At 37.4% G+C, this 22,248-nt stretch overlaps 1 pseudogene; it reads left to right on the forward strand.

Moving 5' to 3' along the window:
- Nucleotides 1-21,095, forward strand: part of LOC116087806 — a 37,248-nt pseudogene extending 16,153 nt beyond the window's left edge.
- The last annotated feature ends 1,153 nt before the right edge of the window (nucleotides 21,096-22,248 follow it).

Genomic DNA, 22,248 nt, shown 5'->3' on the forward strand with positions numbered 1-22,248 from the left:
CTCTCTCTCTCCCTCTTTCCTTCTTTCCTTCCTTTATTTCTCTCTTTCTTTCTTTCTTTCTTTCCTTCTTTCTTTCTTTCTCTTTCCTTTTCTATTTTTCTCTCTTTAGCATTCATGGCTATTGCTTTTGGTCCCCTAATTAATTTCTCTCTACTTCTATCCTATAAGGTACATTTTTCACAACTTTGTCTAAAACCACTTCTTGTTTCACTCTCTGTTGTTCTCTACTTATTATGCTTCCAGTTTTCTTTTAGTTTGGCAATGGAAAATTATACTTAATTACCCAGAAAGGACATACTGTATACATTTCAATATATTCATATTTCTTACCTTACCTACCCAATGCCTCACCGATGTCTTGAATTTTATGTTCTATAAAATGTGCAAATTAATCATATTGTTTTTCTCTTCATCATCACCAACTAAGCTCAGGTCATCAAAGTCTGTTCCCAAAACAATTTCAGTGGCCTGGTTAGTACCTGCTCATTGCTACTGCTACAGTCTGCAAATGCATTGCTAAATACTGGAATTTGAAATATATTTTAACACAGACTCTCTTCCATTGTATAGATTCATGTACCATAAGTCACATTCTCAATTCAATTGTTAGCAGCTAAAGTTAATATACTGAGATCCTTAATTCACATCCTTAATGTGAAGTAAAGGTGAGCAAGCTAGTTATTTCAACCATCCCTGGGCTCCTTGGATTTATGTCAACAGCACACCATCTATAGTTACTGGAAAGGATGAAGCCTTAATTGACAAAATGCCTCCATAAGATCAGGCTATAGGCAAGTCTGTAAGGTATTTTCTTAATTAGTGATTGATGTGGAAGGGCCAAGTCCATTGTGGCTGGTGCTGCAAGTGATCTTTGATTCTATAAGACAGAAGGCAAAGGAAACCAGCAAGTGGCACTCCACCATGGCCTCTACATCTGCTTCTAGCTCCAGTTTACCCTATTGTTGGAGATCTTGTTCTGACTTCCTTTGATTATGAACAGTGCTATGGAAGTGGAAGCCTAATAGTCTTTCTTCCTTAAGTTGCTTTGGTCATATTTCATTACAACCATAGTAACCTTAGTTAAGAAAATCCCTTCCAGGTCTTTTCTCATATTTTATCTATATTTCAGTTCCTATATAATACACTTAAACTTTAATCAGATAGTTCACACTCTTTACTACATAAACCTTGCAAATGTTGTCCTGAACAACTTTTAGTTCTTTTTGCTGGTAGAGTTATCGGAATAACTTATTCAGGTAATATTACCATTTCCTTCCTACTGATATGTTAGACATCATTTAAAAGCTAAATGCAGCTGGGGAAAGAGAAGGTTTATTGTATCTCACAACTCCCAGGTCACACTCCATCTCTGAGGGTTAGTCAGGTCTGGAACATAAGAGGCAGAAACTTATGCAGAAGTTATGGAGGAAAATCATTGCTTACTAGTATGTTCCTCATGGCTTGCTCAGCCTGGTTTTGTCATTTTTGTTGTTGTTGTTGTTGTTGTTGTTGTTTATTCCGGGACTACCTCTCTGTGGTACCACCCACAGTGGTTGGATCTCCCACCTCAATCATTAATCTAGAGAATACCCTATAGGCTGCCTACAGGCCAGTGTGATGGAAGTATTTGCTCAGCTGAGACTACTCATTCTCAGATAATCCTGGATTGTGTCACTTTGACAAAACAAAAGCACACTAAACACTACAGGTTGGTAGTAGAATGGAGTCTCACTGTTTGATCTCTGTTTCGCTGTGAGGAAATTATTACTTTCTTGTTTTTAACCTCTTTATTTGATGTGCACAGAAAATGGTATGAAACTGTACTCTTAGGGTTATTGTTAGCATCAACTGGATAGACTCAAGTGAAGTTCTCAGAAATTGCCAGACGCTCCAAAGTTCCCAGTGGAAGCAGATGCATGTTGCGCCAACATCATCTTCACAAGCATCATATGTCATGATTTTAAGCATTGTCAATTGTCTTAAGTATGCTTAAAGGAAAATATTCCTTGTTTTTAAAATTCAATCAGTATATCAACTGAATGCTTCTGCTTCATGAACCTTCTATTGATGAGGTAAAAACCATGCTTTGCCTTTTTAGTTTATGTTATTATGTCAATATTTACATTTTATCATACACTAGATATTTTACAAAAGACGCCACAAATGCTTATTAAATTATTGAATATATAAATAAATGATGTAATAACTAATGAAAATACAGACATGCATTATCAAGCCAATGCAATATCAAAGAAAAACTGCAAAATATACTTTTAGAAGAATATTAAAACTAGAGTAATCACTGAAGATTAAACATAAAAATATTTGCTAATATAATGGCTATGTAGTTTAAACTATTGTTCTGCATGTGTCTTTGCACAGTTTGAGTGCACATATTTGTGTTTGCATGTATGTAGGCATACATGTGTGGATGCATCTGGAATCCTGAATCTGACACTGGGTATATTTTTCAGTTATTCCATGAGGCAGGGTCTCTCAATAATACCCAGAATTCACAGATTAGTTTAGTCTAGCTTGTTCTGAGAAATCCTACATGTCTGTGTTCTGAAACCTGAGTTTTTAGGTAGAGTGCCACAAATACCTGAATTAATTGAGTTCTGGGGAATTCAACGTTTGTTCTTCATAGTTGTGTTGCATAAATCAATGAACTATATTCTCAGTCTCTAAACTATTTACAATAACAATTCATAAAAATTTCCATGGATGTTCTAAGCTATATCCAGGAGCACATGCTAGTAATTTTAGCACTCCAGTGGTAATGACATGGGGATTAAAAGTTTAAGTCCAGTTTGAGCCACAGAAAAAACTGAAGTAAGCCTAGGCTACACCGCAAGGGCACTGCTCATAAAAACAACAGCAGAAAACTTCACATGGGCAATCCAAAGTTTCAAATCAAGTCATAACATTAAAAAATGGAGAAAAAAAAACATTATTCTGTCTTTTATCTTGGACCAAGGCAATAAACAATGAAAACGGCGCTTTCACAGTCTAGTAAGCATAAATAATTCAGTCCTAGAAGCAATGCAATCAAAAGCCACAGAGGTATAAAAATTTGGGGCATTTCAGTCATTGATTAGAAATCCACAGATGAAGAAAACATGAACATATATGAAATGTTTAGTCTATTCTTCTAGTTATGAAAAACAATCATGTACTACCACAAATTACAAGAGGGCCTTCTGACCTGTCCTCACATGCCTCATTTTAAAAACAAACAACAAAAAGGCCAAGTACACACCTATAATTGTATGTATATTTCCTTAGTGACAAGCTGTCTATTATGTTGTATGTATATTGCTAAGATATGAGTTTGATAAGAACACATTAGAAAATGAATTTACCCATTTTAATAGATTATTTTTTCATCTTCTAATGGACTGTGTTGGGAATTTTGAAGGCTGGTGATCTCAAGTTGAAGACCTCAATTTGACTCAAAACAACTAGTTTAAAGTGGGTCTCTGACATGATTCAGGATGACCTTTATGCCTTTCAATTTTTATAGACTACTTCTAAGCAGCATCAGATCCAAAGATGTTAATTCCTTCATTTCTTTCTTAGCTGTGACCCCACTTTCTACATTTCTCTAATGAAGTAAAGTTATTTAAACCTGAGAGTTATGGTACATTTTATTCAATATCATGAATTTATTTTAAAAATATCAGCCTTTACTTTCCTTCAAATTAAGATACTCCTTGTGGCTCATTTTCAGTGATGGGTAGCCCCTATCTCAAATCACTTCGCTGAGAACATAGCATTTGATTAGCACTTTTGCTGGGAGCCATTATCTTGAAATTCCACTCTCATCAGGTATTGTCCAAAACAAAATATAACCAAAGATTAAGGACTCAAGGGATATCTGGGTCCTGAACTCATCAGTTCCAAATCCTACTCTAAATTATCAAAATGAAGTTCTTGGCAAGATTCTTAACTGATTGTGTTATTCTGGATACCTTTATTTCAATTAGAAGTAGCATGACATATGACAGCTGAGAATAAAACTAATAATTTCACTGATGCCCGGAAAGGTTATGGAACTTTGCAGAATTATAGTAAGTGTTACAAGAAATGTGCATTCTTTCTTTGTTCATTTTTAGTGAGAAAGCTTTTGGCTTAGCCTTCCAGTTTTTGTAGAGACATTAAGAATTGATTCTTGTAGAGAAGTCCAGCTGTGAGGAAAAATTAGTGGACTTCAAATTAAAATGGCAGCACTGAAGACACAAATATACACCAACCAAGACAACAAAGATACTTATCTTAGCACTGGATCTATATGAAACATATAGATCCAGTGACCATAATGCTTGTTAGAGTTGGTATCTATTCCTAACTTTACAGAATCTAGTGTCATTGAGAATTGGTATGTCTGTGAGAAAGATCAGAGATTGGATTGAATATGGGTGACACAATACAATGGATTGAGATTCCTGATGAAATAAAGTGTAGAAAGGAGGCTGAGCGTTGATCACAGACTTTTATCTCTATTTTTTTTTCTTTGACTGTGGACATAATGTGATCAACTCTGGCTTATGTTGCCTTTTCCATGAAAGACTGTATCGTTAAACTGTAAGGCAAAATGAAATCTTACTTCTTTAATTTGCTTTCCTAGGTGTTTTGTCACAGCATTAAGAATAGTAACTAATACAATGTACAACTCAATAGAATTTCAAAGGCACTAAGTTATGAACATCCACTCTTTGAAGACTATTAAAAGTCTTGAGGTTCTAACAAAATGTTACATTAGGAAATATGGTTTTCCTGAGTGGATCTGAGAAGCGTTTCATCATGGGTGACATCCTAGCTTCCATGACTTTAAAAATTATTCAGAAGATAAGTACTTCTGAATCTTAGTTTCTGTTAAGCAGAACAACCCATTTCTCAAAAACAAAACAAAACAAAAAACAAACAACAACAACAACAACAACAAAACCCACTGGCATTTGAGAAGGAGATAGACCACGTATCAATAGAAAGCACATAAGTTCAGCTGTGTGCTTCAGTTAAAGTATCAATGCTGAACCCCAACTCAGCAGGATAACCATCACATGTGTCATAAACTTAAACGCCACTCAAAACCATCTCTGTATGCTGATTGGAGGAATTGCCAGCTGCATGCTTTGGGCTTTGTTTTTCTGTTGATATGACTTAAAATGGGACCATTACAAGGAACTCTTCACTTTTTATGAAAGTATTTATGCAGTCTTCCCGGGTATCCCTAGCTGGAGCAGAACTTGCTTTGTCTACTAGGGTGGTTTCACTCTTACACCAATTCTCTTGTTTCTGACTCCTGAGTGATTGCATTGCAAACATGAGACATTGGTTTTATTATTTTATTTAGTCAGTAATAATGAAAGCAAAGTCATTCTATGAGAAAGTTCATTATTATTGTCTTGAACTATTTCCTGGAAACTTGAACAAATTACTATTCATTCTAGATAGGGGAATCAATGAAGCCAAAATTAAGATAACAGTGAAATGCAACTTGGCAAACAAATGCATGTTGTTGGAGTTCTTTTTAAATTAGGGCTCCTGTTGCTGTGAAGAGACACCATGACCACAACAGCTCTTATAAGGAAAACATCAAATTGGGGATGGCTTACAGTTTGAGAGGTTCAGTCCATTGTCGTCATGGCAAGAAGAAAGGTAGTGTACAGACAGTCATGGTGCTAGAGAAGGAGCTGAGAGTTCTACATCCAGATCAACAGGCAACAGGAAAAAGATGCCACATTGGAACTGGCTTGAGCATCTATGACCTCAAGGCCCAACCCCAGGGACATACTTTCTCCAACAATGCCACATTTATTCCAAGAGGCCACCCTATTTTGTATGTGCCTATGAGAGCCATTTTCTTTGAAGCCACAAGTTCCTTGTGGGAATATGGGTGGATAATTACTTACAGAAAAAAGAAAGAATCTAAAATAGCTAGAACACCAAAGCCCACTCTCTGAAGCATGACAGCTCATGAAAGCAAAGAACCAGGGCACACTGCACAATATGAAGGCAGCTCATCAGGTTGGAGAGTGTCTTTTGTAAAGAGTCCTATTCTCTGAGTCTTTTCTAGGTAATTTTATTGGTCTTTACTTCCTTTGAGCAGCTAAGTACAGCAATCTTACTGTAGACATACATACACACATACATACATACATGCATACACATATAACCATAGGCACATGCACATACAGCGTATATATGTGTATATATACATATATATACATGTTTGTATATATATACATATGTACAGACATATATATGCATACATATGTGCACACATACATGTACTTGGTAATTAAAAAGCCTAGTGAATATGGTCTTCCTGAAGCCATTGACTTGTTTACTTCCTGAACTTAATGAGCTCCTCTGCAGACTGGAATGTTTTCTCTCCCTTTTGAATATACTATTTCACCTCTCATTTAACCTTCCAAGTCTTAATAAACTTCATTCCAATATAGAAAGGTTTAGCATCAGAGGAAATACCACACAACAGTTAATAAGTGATTAAGCTCTAGAGCAGGGTACACAAGGTAATAAGATATATATTTACATACCATGGATTTTTCATATAATCCAGCCAGAAATTGGCCATTTAAAAACATAAATTAAAAAAAATCATAAATTCAAAACTAAAGTACAATAAGAACTAGTCTTCCTTTAAAGTTTATAAGAATCGTGGTTTGTATTCAACTATTCCTGAATACATAACTTGTCTAAGAACAAGGAATATACTAGCCAGTCTCAAACTCATGAAAATCTCAAGTCATCTGAACAATACTCACAAACTGTGACAATCCTAAAAGACTGAAAAGCCTTGAGGTTTGCTACATATCAGAGCTCACTAAAAAGGCTGGGTGAGAAAATGCTTTGTTTTCTAAGCTAGGTTCTGAGATTCAAGAAAGAACTGAGAAAATTTGACAGTCAACACTGATGACAATATTGCATTTCTAATTTTGAAAACTAGCTATAGTAATTCTGAGTATTTGTATCAGGAAAACCTGGATGTTGGTGAGATGGAAACTTTCTGATAAATATACTTTGTGCTTGAAGTTCTAAGTTTATGCAAAATTTTAAATAAATGTTTATGAAATAAAACCACAATTGTACCTCAATTCAATGCGTGGGTGTTTAATGCTACAAGCACAGCATCTCATCACAGTTTGAAAGGGGACAATGTCCCTCTGCAGAGCAGAAGGTAGATGCTTTTCATGTAGTAATCCCCAAGACCTACTTCAAATGGCTTTTCTGGCTCTTCATTCACCTCTGCAAGCTCAAGCCACCTGGTGCTTCCTTACTGGCTTAGAATGAAAACTCCATATTTTCCTGTGCTGAGTAGATTTGGAATATCTGAGACTTGGAGTGCACACAGCCTTGTATGACAGATGATATTTTCCTGGTAGGAAACAAACACAGGTGTGTGTTTCTCCAGCAGCAAGTGACAGACAGATGGAGTGAGGAGGACCCGGTGGGACCAGAGCCATGTGGGTACAGACACTAAATGTCTGTTGTGTCTGTAGACATTTTCCTAAAAAGACATAAGCTTGATTTCAAGTTTATGTGCACTTTCCATAAATGCTGTACACCAGTTACTTAATACAATGTAAGTAAAAATGCTTTCAAACATTGACCTGACTCCTTTCATCACTACTTCCTCATTTTTGATATTTGCTGACATTGGATAGAGAGTTTCTACCTGGGCTTTTTGGCACACGATTGCAATCCAAATACTCAAGAGGCAGAAGCCATAGGAGCTTGGTAGTTTCATAACATCCTGGGCTATATAATAAAAGCCCCATCTCAAGGGGAAATTCAATACAAATGTATATTAAATGAATCTGATTTCACTTTTTGATCTTAACCTGCTGACAGGTCTTATTCCCTCTCCACTTCCCATTCTACCTCTTTCCTGACTAAATAGTTAGATATGAGAAGCTGGCTCTCCAGTTCAGTGCAGGCTACAGCTGCCAGTCAGTCAAGCCATTCATATTGGCTGCATTCTCTAAGCCAGAATTGTTTCCTTGGTATCTCAGTCTTTTCCCAAATTCATCAGGGAGCTATGCAACCTTCCTCAAAGACCCTCATTATATGAGTGAACAATCTTTCCATCTCCCGTTGTGGCTGTTTTTGGTGGTTTCATGAAATGGCGTGTTCCATGTCGTGTGGTGGTCATATGTGATATGTGCTGTGATGGTGATATATGTGAATCAGTGAAATGGTTATTATGTGAAATGATGACAGCTTTTCCTACAGCAACAGTCAAAAGAAGAAATCCCATTTAATACATAGTTCATAGACAAAGACCTGAAGATAGAAATGCGAATAAATAAAACTAAACATTGGAAAACTCCTTACAAACCTCTGGCTCCACTGAAAGACATGTCTACAGCCTCTCCTTAGGGGCACCTCCATGGATAGCAACTCTCTTTACAGGGCCCTTGCTTCATCTTGCTAGATTCCTTCTCATTGAACTAGTATTTCCTGTTTAACATAAGAAATTCAAATTCTTCATGACTACCAAAACAGTTTACTTTTGTAGCTTTAACTGATTGTCTTTCAGTGTATAAACTGTCGGTCTGTACTACTAAAATATTTTCTCAAGAAGCTAAGTTAAAAGTGTAAAATCCTAAAACATTGGAAATACTTCTGCCGGGTGGTTTGAATAAAAATGGCCCCCATAGGTTCAACAAAAATAGCACTATTAGACGTATGGTATTGTTGGAGGAAATATGATTCATTCACTTCTTGGTGCCTACTGACCCAGATGTAGAACTCTAACTTCCTTCTCAAGCACCATGTCTGCTTGCATGCTACCATTTTCCCTCCCATGGTGATAATGGACTAAACTTCTGAAACTTTAAGCCAGTCCCAGTTTAATCATTTCCATTGCTGTGGTCAAAGTATCTCTTCACAACAGTAAAACCCTAAGGCCCTAGTGTCCCATATTTAGGGCGAGTTACTACAACAGATTTTATTTTGCTGAATGTCATTCAGTTTTACTATTTACTAGTCAGGAGAACAGAGGACTTCACATACCTGACTGCTTCCTCTATGTCTGACTTCCTCCTCATCTGACTTACTAAACTAGAAAAAGGATTCACTCACACAGAGTTGATGACCAATTAGTATTGTGTTGGATGTGAATAAGTGACAGTCAATATATCCAGAGAAACTATAAAATATACCCACCTACTAAATGTTTTGTTGACTAGAGAAAGAGTGTGTGTGAATCTATATCTATATCATATATATGTATGTATGTATATATATATATATATATATATAACATGAATATATGCATACTTCAATAAAATCACTTTCATCTCAGAGAGATGACATGGAGAAAAATAATTAAAGAATAAATTCCTAAATTACTGATTCCATCACTTTGAGGAATTTGATATAAATTCAAACTCCATTCTATAGAAAATAGAGTTCATATTGGTATTAAGGAGTATAGAATTTTATTTACTCATGTGTGTCTTTGTGTGTGTGTGTGTGTGTGTGTGTGTGTGCATACATGCATGCATGTACATGCACAGACATACATGGTACTCAGTTAGTGGACAATTTCAAGGCTCAGTTCTCCCCTTCCACTGTGGGACAAATCTCAGGTTATCAGGATTGGCACTAAGAAGTTTTACTTGTTGAGCCATGTCATCAGATCTTGGTGCTGTGTGTGAGTTAGACATCATACTGTTTTGAGTAAGTTTTAGAAAAAATTACATCTTTGTATATTTTTTATATATTTATAATGCACAAAGAATGATGAGAGAACACTGATAAATTGTATTGAAACATGAGTAAATAGCAATAGAAACAGAGACTGGGAAAATATTATAAATGGGACAGAAGTGTTGACAATTTATTGGGATTCACATGTCACCAAGAATGATAGACAACAGAGATTATGAATTCAACATTGCACGTGAAAAACTTTATGAGTCATATGACATCAAAGTCATCTCATAAATTAAAAGCATTTTAAAAAGCAAATGTGTATTGGTTGCCATTTGCCCATTATAATACACACATTCGAAATGAAAATATTTGACATTATAATGAGCAAGGAAGGGGCTTGCAGGCACATTCTGAAAACATCATATTCTAACTGGTAACTGATAATTAAGTTACAATTTATCTTCATAAAAGGAGTACTCATCATAGTGTTTAAGTAGCCCAAATAACCAAGTTGTCCTGAAGTCAGTTGGAGGAGACAAACCTCAGATGTTCTGATACTTTCAAACTTCAATACGTATGGCTTCAACATTCATTTACAAGGATAAAATCTAAGAGATAAATTTATACAAGAGGCCATGTCTGTTGTCAGTCACTGGAAAGGGAATAGAAGGATTTATACCTTCTTTTTTCCTACTGCTTGTCCTATGAGATCTCTAATGGCATTGCATATTTGATTAGCAAACCTCTAGGAACCTAAGGTAAACTTCCCTTGAACAGCCACATTTGAAAAGAAACCTGAAGACAGTTTCCTAGCAAATCCAGGAGAGTCTTAAACCAGCTAGTTAACTGTGTTCTTTGATTTATATATGAACAACTTTGTATGTATCCGGAGAAAGACATGAACCTATTTTGTTCCAAAGGAGGTAGGAATAGAGTAAAACTGTTGTTTCTTCATTACAGGTACAGAACAAGAGCTCAAGTCATCTGCCGTGTGACATGAAGGCATGGATTACACAGTGACATACTTTACAAATATAGTTCAGCAGGTTGATTACATGTGTATTTGGGATGTGGGCATCTACCTTTCACGATTATCCTCCAGATTGGACATGGTCGTGTCTGTGGAGTACATCTTATATTTATGCAATTTGTTGAACAGTTCTTGTAGATATTTTATTGGTCACCATCCATGCTTTCCATAAGGACTCACTGATGTAGGTGTGAAAGCAGGCTTGCAAAGACAGGTGTCATTCGGGGAGAGCTGTCTTTGAAATGTGCTCTCATCTAAACAGAGCATCAATAACACCAATCCCTCATTTAGTTTAAGGCATTTGGGAATAGGAAAAACAGAGCTAATTTATTTCCTGTTCTTTAAATAAAAGAGAGACCCTTGTACATAAAATAAAATATCAGTTGTAAATTAGTGCCAGTTTTCAGATACTTTGCCTTCATAAGACTGTATCATGTTAGCTTTGGAATCTTGGCTAAAAGAATCATCTCAACATATTACCAAGTAGCAATCAAGCTTAAGTTTTGATTTGCTTAATGCTCAAAACAAGGTTATTTTATTTATTTTATTTATTTTATTTATTTTATTATTTTTTATTTTGATGTTCTGAATCTTTGGTTTGAAAGATTCAGATGTTTTTAATTACATACTTTTGACCTTGACTATGGCTGTTTCTAGACTTCACAAAGCTCAGGATACTCCAGGGTCTGCAATATAAAGCCTTACACTCATGGCACAGATGACACAGAAAGGAGCAAAAATAAATAAATAAAAGCATGAGGCAGCTGCATGGGGGTCTGAGCGGATGGCAGGCTTTCCTGAGCCTGGGCCCCATCCACATGTAGTATAGCTTGCTTGTTGCCACATGCCACAGTGCCTCTCTGTCCCCCGTTCGTACGACTACTGCAAATGGTATCATTTTGCAACTAATTTACTCGCTTAGTTTTGGCCATTAGTCATTCCCAATATCCTCAATCTGCAGGTAATTTTCCAGATTATTAGTTACCCACCTGTCTTATTAGACTGGACTCTCTGAAACCCTGTGTGCCTGCATTTTCTGCACCTTTAGATCAAGCAAATAATTGCCTGTACCTGGATGGAAGAATTTAATAGGAAGATTAGAGTTGATTCCAAAAGTTAATAACTATAGCATCTGGTTTCCCTTTTTAACATTTAAATGATAAATTCAGTGTTCATGGAGAGCGAGAATGAGTCGGCTCACCAGAGTTGAAAATCTTTTTTTTTTTTTTTCCCTAATCTTTTTTGGTCACGTTAACTGGAGAAGGGGAAAAGGTATGTTTTAATCTCTTCACTAATGCTTTTTAACTTTGGCCCTAAGTGATCTACCTTGATCAAATTAAAGGAAAGAAAGTAGTTTACTCATGGAAGAAGCACGTTCTCATCAGAAGGATGTCCAAGTCATCTTCCTGTGCAGAGATCTCTGAAAGATGTGGCTGCTCAGGTAAGAGACTCCAGCGATTCTGAGCCTCTCATTTCTGTGTACATCTTCACAGAACCTTCTGCCTGGGATGCCTTTAAAACATTTCTAGGTGAAACTCAGATCATTATTTTCTAAACCAGGTCAGGAAAATCCAGCGCGCGTGCACACACACACACACACACACAGAGAGAGAGAGAGAGAGAGAGAGAGAGAGAGAGAGAGAGAGAGAGAGAGAGAGAGAGAGAGAGAGAAACTTTCTGTACTCAGGGCCAGGACTGCAATTTGCCAGGAGTCTTAGGAGAGTACCTCATTTGCAATTAAATTGATATTCATTTTTTATCAAAAATAAATGTGCTTGGACACAATATTTGCTTGGAGTTATAACTCTGATTTTTTTTTTTTTTTTTTTTTTAGGTTGAAAAGAACTACACGTTTGCCAGTAATAGAAACAGAAGCCAAATATTTCTGGAATAATACGTATTTTTCTTAAACAATGCAGTCATCAAACTCATACAAGTTGGTATAGAATGGATGTGGAGGAAAGAAGACAACAGCTCCACAAATTTTGTGGGAATGTATGTTTGAGAGTGTTTTAGCAACTTGAATTGTAAGCCCTCGATTTGCTTACATGTCTATAAACCTTCTCTTCCCTCCTCTTATAAAGACAAGTAGATCTGCTCCATTAGTTGGTAGCACAAAATCAAACTTGATTTTTTTTTTATATAGTAGAAAAATGTATGAAGAAGTTAAATCTTAGAGAACATTTCAGCCTTCCACAATGATGCTCTCTAATGGTTGGTATATAATGTAATCTTTCTTCTTCAGTGTTCCTACTTCTAATTGGGTGTTCCTCTACCACATTATATCACAGGATTATGCTTGCCCCATGTAATTGCCTTTCATTGTCTCTTCACAGACTTCCATGCTTGCTCAATTAGATTAAACTCATGGGGAAGAAATCTAGACCAGAGGACAATAAGCTTTAGCTGATAATAATCCACACAACTATCTATTTTTAAATAATTTCTGTTATGAGGTGGAATCTCAGGGTTGTTTTAATTTGCTTTTCTCTGATGACTAAGGATGTTGTACACTTTTTAAGGTGCTTCTCAGCCATTTGGTATTCATCAGTTGAGAATTCTTTATTTAGCTCTGTACCCCATTTTTAATAGGGTTATTTGGTTCTCTGGAGTCTAACTTCTTAAGTTCTTTGTATATATTGGATATTAGCCTTCTATTGGATGTAGGATTGGTTAAGATATTTTCCCAATCTATTGGTTGCCTTTTTGTCTTATTGACAGTGTCCTTTGCCTTACAGAAGTTTGCAATTTTATGAGGTCTTGTTTGTCAATTCTTGATCTTACAGCACAAACCATTGGTGTTCTGTCAGGAATATTTCCCCTGTGCCCGTATGTTCGAGGCTCTTTCCCACTCTTTCTCCTCTCTAAGTTTCAGTGTATATGGATTTATGTGAAGGTCCTTGATCCACTTGGACCTGAGCTTTGGACAAGGAGATAAGAATGAATCAATTTGCCTCCTTCTACATGCTAACTGACAGTTGAGCCAGCACCATTTGTTGAAAATGCTATCTTTTTTCCACTTTATGGTTTTATCTCCTTTGTCAAAGATCAAGTGACCATAGGTGTGTGGGTTCATTTCTGGGTCTTCAATTCTATTCCATTGATCTGCCTGCCTGTCACTGTACCAATACCATGCAGTTTTTATCACAATTGCTCTGTAGTACAGTATGAGGTAAGGGATGGTGATTCCACCAGTGGTTCTTTTATTGTTGAGAATAGTTTTCACTATTCTAGATTTTTTGTTATTCCTGGTGAATTTGCAAATTTGCTCTTTCTAACTCACTGAAGAATTGAGTTGGAATTTTGATGGTGATTGCATTCAATCTGCAAACAATTCAAGATTGTTTTTTGACAAGATAGCCATTTTTACTATATTAATCCTGCCAATCTACAAGCATGGTAGATATTTCCATCTTCTTTGATCGTCATTTTTTTTTCTTCAGAGTCTTGAAGTTCTTGTCATACAGATATTTCACTTGCATAGAGTCACAACAAGGTATTTCATATTATTTGTGACTATTGTGAAAGGTGGTCTTTCTCTAATTTCTTTCTCAGCCTGTTTATCCTTTGTGTAGAGGAAGGCCACTGATTTGTTTGAGTTAATTTTATATCCAGCTACTTTGATGAAGTTGTTTATCAGGTTTAGGAATTCTCTGGGGGAGTTTTTGGAGTCATTTAAGTATGCTATCATATCATCTGCAAATACTGATAATTTGACTTCTTCTTTTCCAACTTGTTTTCCTTTGATCTCTTTTGTTGTCTAATTGCTCTGGCTAGGACTTACCTCACACCAGTCAGAATGGCTAAAATCAAAAACACAGATGACAGCGCATGCAAGGTTGTAGAGAAAGAGGAACACTCCTCCATTGTTGGTGAGATTTCAATCTGGTATAACCACTCTGGAAATCAGTTTGGCACTTGATCAGAAAATTGGATATAGTACTAACTTAGGATCCAGAAATACCACTCTTGGGAATATACCCATAAGATGCTCCAACATGTACTAAGGACACATGTTCCATTATGTTCACAGCAGCCTTATTTATAATAGCCAGAAACTGGAAAGAACCCAGATGTCCTTCAACAGAGGAATGGATACAGAAAATGTGGTATATTTATACTATGGAGTACTACTCAGCTATTAAAAAAATGAATTTATGGGATTCTTAGGGAAATGGATGGACCTGGAGGATATCATCCTGAGTGAGGTAACCCAATCAAAAAGAACACACATAGTATGAACTCACTGATAAGTGGATATTAGCCCAGAAACTCGGAATACCCAAGATACAATCCACAAACCACAAGAAACTCAAGAAGAAGGAAGACCAAAGTATGGATATTTCGATCCTTCTTAGAAGGGGGAACAAAATAGTCACGGAATGAGTTGGAGAGACAAACTATGGAGCAGAGACAGAAGGAAGGACAATCTAGAAACTGCTCCACCTGGGAATCCTTCCCATATTCAATCACCAAACCCTGACAATGGATCCCAGCAAGTTCTGGCTGTCAGGAGCCTGATATAGCTGTCTCCTCAGAGGCTTTGACAGTACCTAACTAATACAGAAGTAGAGGCTCACAGCCATCCATTGGACTGAGTACAGGGTCCCCAATGAAGGAGCTAGAGAAAGGACCCATGGAGCTGAAGGGGTTTGCAGCCCCTTAGATGGAACAATAATATGAACTAACTAGTATCCTCAGAGTTCCCAGGGACTAAACCACCAACCAAAGAGTACATATGGTGGGACTCATGGCCCCAGCTATATATGTAGCAGAGGATGGTCTAATTGGTAATCAATGGGAGGAGAGGTCCTTGGTCGTGTGAATGCTCTATGCCTCATTGTAGGAGAATGCCAGGCCCAGGAATTGGGAGAGGGTAGGTTGGTGAGCAGGGGGAGGTAGAAAGGAGTGGTGAGGGAATAGGGAGTTTTTTGGAGGAGAAGCCAAGAACAGGGAGAACATTTGAAATGTAAATAAAGAAAATATCTAATAAAAAATAAAAATGAATAAATAAATAATTTGTGTTACAGTGGTGGATTCTAAGTTTGAACATGTTTTTTACAACCTTGATGGCTATTTGTATTTCAAAATTATTTATTTTGTTTTCTCTCCCTCACTGGTTATTTGTATTTCATCTTTACTGAAACCAGTTTAGTTCTTGTTATTTTTTTAACTGACTGGATTGTTGATGTCTTATTATATTTTTGAGGGCTTCAAATATTCTGGATATCAAATGTATCAAATATTTTTCTTTCATTCTGTATATTGTCTCTTCACTTGATCAACTGCTTCCTCTACTGTGGAATAAATTCTTATAGAAATTTAACCACCAATATTTATTATGTTGTTGATTATTGCCTTATAGCTTATAGTAGAGTTGAATCCAAGAGGGATCTTGAACATTTTAATGACATATAGTGGTTAAATTATATCATGACTGGCCTCCACAGGAAATAAAAGTGCTGATCTCTTATCTGGGCTGCTTAGTTTCCCTCAGTAAAACGGGTGCTGCTGTGGTTCCAGACAGTCAACATCTTCCTCAGAGGCTGTTACTTTAATAGGCTGTTCCTTAAAACTCTCAAGATTTAGCTATGGCCACAAAAATACAAAGATTTTTATTTTGTTGTGCAGCTGCCAATAATGTTAGAGACTACAGCAAAGTTCTAAATCCACATCTGTAACAGGTAGCAAACACTGGTTCTCAGTACTTTCAAAATTGCAATACCGTAAGCCTTCATGTTATATTGGTGTTCATTGATAAAAGAGAGAGGTAAAAGATTATTATCAGTGTGGCTCTTAATATTAATCTTGGGTGCTGGTAGAGCTCTTGTCTTCAAGAGGTTTTATCCATTTGGTCTTTGTTCGGGAACATCAGATAAATTAAATCTTTAATAAGATATCTCATCCTCCATCTTCAACATCCACTTATGTTCTCATCCTCAGGGTCTGACCATATACAGGTAAAATATTTTGAGAATAGAGCAGAGTCACTTCTATATTCTACTAACTAGAATGTAGAAGCTATTGTGTGGTTGTTGTCTGTTGAGATACTCTAACTCCACTAAAGTAGAAAGAAGGAAACACAGATGTGTCTTCCTCCTTCTCACATCCAGAGAATTGCTAAGAGTGAAGGTGCACATTTGTTCAGGCAAGTTCACCTTGTTTGTCCAAGCCTCTCTGGAATGGAACAAGCACACTAAGATAAGCTCAAAAACAGGATACTGTCACACCCTCAGAAATCAGCTGAAGTATCATTTGCTAGGGAAGACAAACAGAAGACCTAGTAGATTTGGCTGTCTCTTTTTGTTAGGATTTACTTTTATTTCATGTGTATATTGCTTGCATGCATGTCTGTGAGATATGTGCATGCAGTGCTTAGAGGGTCAGAAGAGAGTGCTGGATTTGTAACTGGAGTTACAGATAATTGTTAGCAACCATGTGGGTGGCTGGCACTGAACCTGAGTCCTCTAGAAGTACAATCAGCGCTCTCAGTTACTGAGCCCCTAACCCCTTTCTGGTTTAATAGGATCCTGGTTACCTCTATTTCTTCTCATCCAGAAAGCATCAGAGACTGAAAGCTTTTTTACTTCAAAGTGTCCTACCATTTATTTTCCTAATTATGAGATGTTCATGCTTACACTAGAATCATTCCATAATTCTATGAACTTGTCAAGTCATTTGATTATTTTATTGAGTACCTCACACAAGCATCATTATTTATGAGACAGAGTTCAGATGTATTGTATGGCTTTTGTTGGTTTTTAGTTTATGATAATGGACCCATGCCTAGATGCATAGATGGCACAGGTGCAAGCTTTATCCTTGTGCGCAGAGCAGATGGCAGGAGGTGGGAGAACCAAATGGCTAGTAGTCTTTCTCAAGAAGTCTATATCTCATCAAAATTATGGCACCGTTATCACAGATACTTCATTCTTTGAACATCTTTTTCCTTGACCATTTCTCCCAAAAAGGAGGCCACCTGTAGCAACAGCCTCGTGATGTTCCGCTAGCAGCCAATCCTGAGCAGCTGTCAAGCAAATACAAGGAGGAAAGGAGCAGAACATGAAAGAGAAAGCAGTTGTCTGGGGATGCTGGGAATGCACTGGCACAGAACTGGGTGAGAACAAATCCACAGGTCTGCTTCTGCATAAACAGGTGGAGGCAGGGCTGGGAGGCGTGAAAATAGCTCCTCAGCTGCACTGCAATCTGCCTCTCCCAAGGAGCAGGCTTGCATCTGTTCTGCATTTTGTCAGAAACGCCTCTTTGGTGTGAGGTCTGCGGAATCACACAGCCAGTCTATAAAAGGAAAAGCCGGAATGAAATATTGCCTGGGCTTCCTTCAGAATTAATGTTGTATGACTCACTTTAAAATTTTTTAGGTTTGTTTTTCATGTAATTTAGGTATAAGTGGAAAGATCTATAGTATTACCATTAAGCCCATTGCAGGTAGAATTTTCACCAAAACAAAAGGAAAAGGATGATTTGCCCTCAAAGTTACACGCCTTTATTTTAGAATACTGCCACTTTTAGGCCTCATCAGACCTTATCAGAGCGGACCAAAACCTACCTCCAGTTGACATAGAAATTCATAGCTTTTTATCCAGACTAAAGATAACAGTGTCTGTGGAATGCTCAGACACAAATAGGGCTCATTATGTTCTTAATTAGTGATTGGTAGGGGAAGGCCCATCCCTGGACTCCTAGTCCTATATTCTCTAAGAAAGTAGACTGAGCAAGACATGAGGATCAGCCAAGTGATCAGCATCCCTTATAGCCTCTACATCAACTCCTGCCTCGAGGTGCCTACCCTCTTTGAATTCATGTTCTGACTTTATTCAGTGATGAACAATGATATTGAACTATAAGCCAAATAATCCCTTATCCCCCAAGTTACTTTGTATGTAATATTTGCTCAAAATAATAGTAAACGTAAGTAAAACAGCAGGTTCCCACGGTATCTATATGTTGAGGACTCTCACAATGGAAGAACAGTGCTATAGTGCAGTCGAATGATAAAAACATAAAAAACGGAGTTTACAAAAAAGGAAAATAACTCAAAGCCATCTTTTCTTCTTTTGTAGTATTGTATTATATGAATAATATCACTATCACATTGGTCTAGTAAGAAAAGTTGAAGTAATATGTATTAATGATAAAGCACAGAATAAGAGAAATATGAGAGGGAAGAGAAGGAAGAAAGAGAAGAGAAGGAAGAGGAGCACTGGGGAGAGATGGAGGAAGAGGGAGAGAATAGGGAGAACAAGGGATAGAGAGAAGGAGGAGAGTAATGGGGAAGGGTATCAGAAAGAAGAACAAGAGAAGGACTAGCAAGAGGAGGGGTGTGTCTACAATTCAGCTTCCAGATAGAGCCCTTTGATAGGTCCATGCGAATGTGTTTCCATATTTTCTTCTGAAGCAGTAATATGTACTGTCAGAAATTGACACATCTGAAATATTAACTGTGCTGATTGAAGTAGCAAGACTTCAATGGTTTTATTTTTCTTATTCTTACTATTAAATGAAAAGTGTAGTGAATGGGACCTTTAAGCCATTGCTTTTGTTCTTCAGAATAAGAGACTATAATACTGGTAATCTATCTGGAGCAGTGCAGTAGTTGTGCTGATAATCCACAGTACATGTTCAATTCATGGGGCTTGGGATATAATTGGATACTTTTCTACTTTGCATGAGGACATGTGATCCAACAGGTGTTGTTAATATGTTGTTTCAAAGTCCAAACTGAGCTACTGTGCCCTACAGTCCAGGACACATGTTCTCATAGTTTGGAAGCTTGAAGCCAGAAGGCGTCCTTAATCCAACCAAAGAAGCTCAACCTTAACATTATCAAGTCCAATTTTCTGATATAATTATATACCAAATATTGTAAGAAAATACTCTATATTTTTCTGCATGCACAAATAATAGATATACAGTCCCCAGGCATAGAAATGTCTGAACAATGAGAGGGCCATATGCGTATTCATGGCATCCTTCCTGGAGCTGTTGGTACTTTATGATGGGCCATCTAATCTTACAGCAGTATAGGACTGAGATGCCCTATTCATTGGCAAGGATTGCATTGGATTTTGTATCCAAAAATGGAATGAATGGATAACTCCATCAACTCTGTCTCATTCATGCCAGAGGTTAAATGTCCTAACCTGATAAACATGAGAAGGTTGCTATTACCATCCATGTGTACAATGGTCCTTACACATACATTTCTAGATATAATCACCATGTACTAAAAAAGTGTTTATAAAGAACCAAATATCCAGTGGAAAAAAAAGACAACATTTTCAACAAATGGTGCTGGCTCAACTGTCAGTCAGCATGTAGAAGAATGCATATCGATCCATTCCTATCTCCTTGAATTTTGTATCTCCTGTACAAAATTCAAGTACAAGTGGATCAAGGACCTCTACTTAAAACAAGATACACTGAAACTAATAGAAGAGAAAGCACTGAAGAGCCTCGAACACATTGGCACAGTGGAAATTTTCCTCAACAGAATACCAATGACTTATGCTGTAAGGTCAACAATTGACAAACAGGACCTCATAAAATTTCAAAGCTTCTGTAAGACAAAGGACACTGTCAATAGGACAAAATGGCAAGCAACAGGTTGGGGAAAGATCTATACAAATCCTACATCTGACAGAGGGCTAATAACCAATATATACAAAGAACTCAAGAAACTAGACTCCAGAGAACCAAACAAATCTCTTAAAAATGGAGTACAGTGCCAAACGTTGGGCAACTCTTGGAACAACTAGCACAAGCACCACAAGACAGGGGATAAGAGATCACCCTACCAACAAGAAGCAGAAGTGCGAGCTGGGACGGCCTGCTGCCAATACTAAGATTGGTCCTCACCACATAAACACAGTCTGAGTTCAAGGAGACAATAAGAAGTACCATGCCCTGAGATTGGATGTGGGGAACTTTTTCTGCAGCAATGAGTGTTGTACTCGCAAAACAAAGACCATTGATGTTGTCTACAGTGCATCCAATAATGAGATGGTCCTCACCAAGATCCTGGTAAAGAACTGCAATGTACTTATGAACAGCACACAATATCAGCAGTGGTATGACACCCATTATGCACACCATTGGGCCACAAGAAGAGGGCCAAGCTAACTCCTGAAGAGGAAGAGAATTTAAACAAAAAAACTGTCAAAGAAAATTCAAAAGAAATAAGATGAAAGGAAAAAGAATGCCAAAATCAGAAGTCTCCTGGAGAAGCAGTTTCAGCAGGGCAGGCTTCTTGCCTGTATTGCCTCAAAATGAGGCCAGTGTGACAGCAAATGGCTACGTGCTCAAAGGCAAGGAGATGGCATTCTATCTGCAGAAAATCAAAGCCCAGAAAGGGAAATAAACCATCCTTCATGGCTCGTGTAATAAAGGTGTTTGCTATTCTATTTAAAAAAATGAGGTACAGAGCTAAACAAAGAATTCTCAACTAAGGAATATCGAATAGCCGAGAAGCACCTAAAGAAATATTCAGTCCCCTTAGTCATCAGAGAAATGTAAATCAAAACAACCCTGAGATTCCACCTCACACCAGTCAGAATGACTATGATCAAAAACTCAGGCAACAACAAGGACACTGACAAGGGTGTGGAGAAAGAGGAACACTCCTCCATTGTTGGTGGGAATTGCACGCTGGTACAACCCCTCTGGAAATCAGTCTATTGCTTCCTCAGAAAATTGGATATAGTATTACGTGAGGACCCAGCAATAGCACTTCTGGGCATATACCCCAAAGATACTCCAAAATATAACAAGGACACATGCTCCATTATGTTCCTAGCAACCTTATTTATAATAGTCAGAAGCAGGAAAGAACCCAGATGTCCTTCAACAGAGAAATGGATACAGAAAGTATGGTACATTTACACAATGGAGTACTACTCAGCTATTAAAAACAATGACTTCATGAAATTCTTAGGAAAATGGATGGAACCAGAAAGTATCATCCTGGATGAGATAACCCAGTCACAAAAAAGCACACATGGTATACACTCACTGATAAGTGGATATTAACCCAAAAGCTTGGAATACCCAAGATGCAATTCACAGACCACAAGAAACTCAAGAGGAACAAAGACCAAAGTGTGGATGTTTCAATCCTTCTTAGAAGGAGGAACAAAATATTCATAGGAGGAAATACAGAGACAAAGTGTGGGAAAGAAACTGAAGGAAAGGCAATCCAGGGACTGCACTACCTGGGATCTATCCTATATACAGACACCATACCCAGACACTATTGAAGATGCCAAGAAGTGATTGCTGACAGGAGCTTGTTATAGCTGCCAGAGCCTGACAAATACAGAGCCAGATGTTTGCAGCCAACAGTTGGGCTTAGCAAGGGGTCCTCAATGGAAGAGATAGAGAAAAGACTGAAGGAGCTGAAGGGGTTTGCAACCTCTTAGGAAGAAGAACAATATCAACCAACCAGAACCCCCAGAACTCCCAGGAACTAAACCACCAACCAAAGAGTACACATGGGGGGACCCATGGCTCCAGCC

The sequence above is a fragment of the Mastomys coucha genome, unplaced genomic scaffold (genome assembly GCF_008632895.1).
Source record: "Mastomys coucha isolate ucsf_1 unplaced genomic scaffold, UCSF_Mcou_1 pScaffold13, whole genome shotgun sequence".
NCBI classification, from domain to species: Eukaryota; Metazoa; Chordata; class Mammalia; order Rodentia; family Muridae; genus Mastomys; species Mastomys coucha.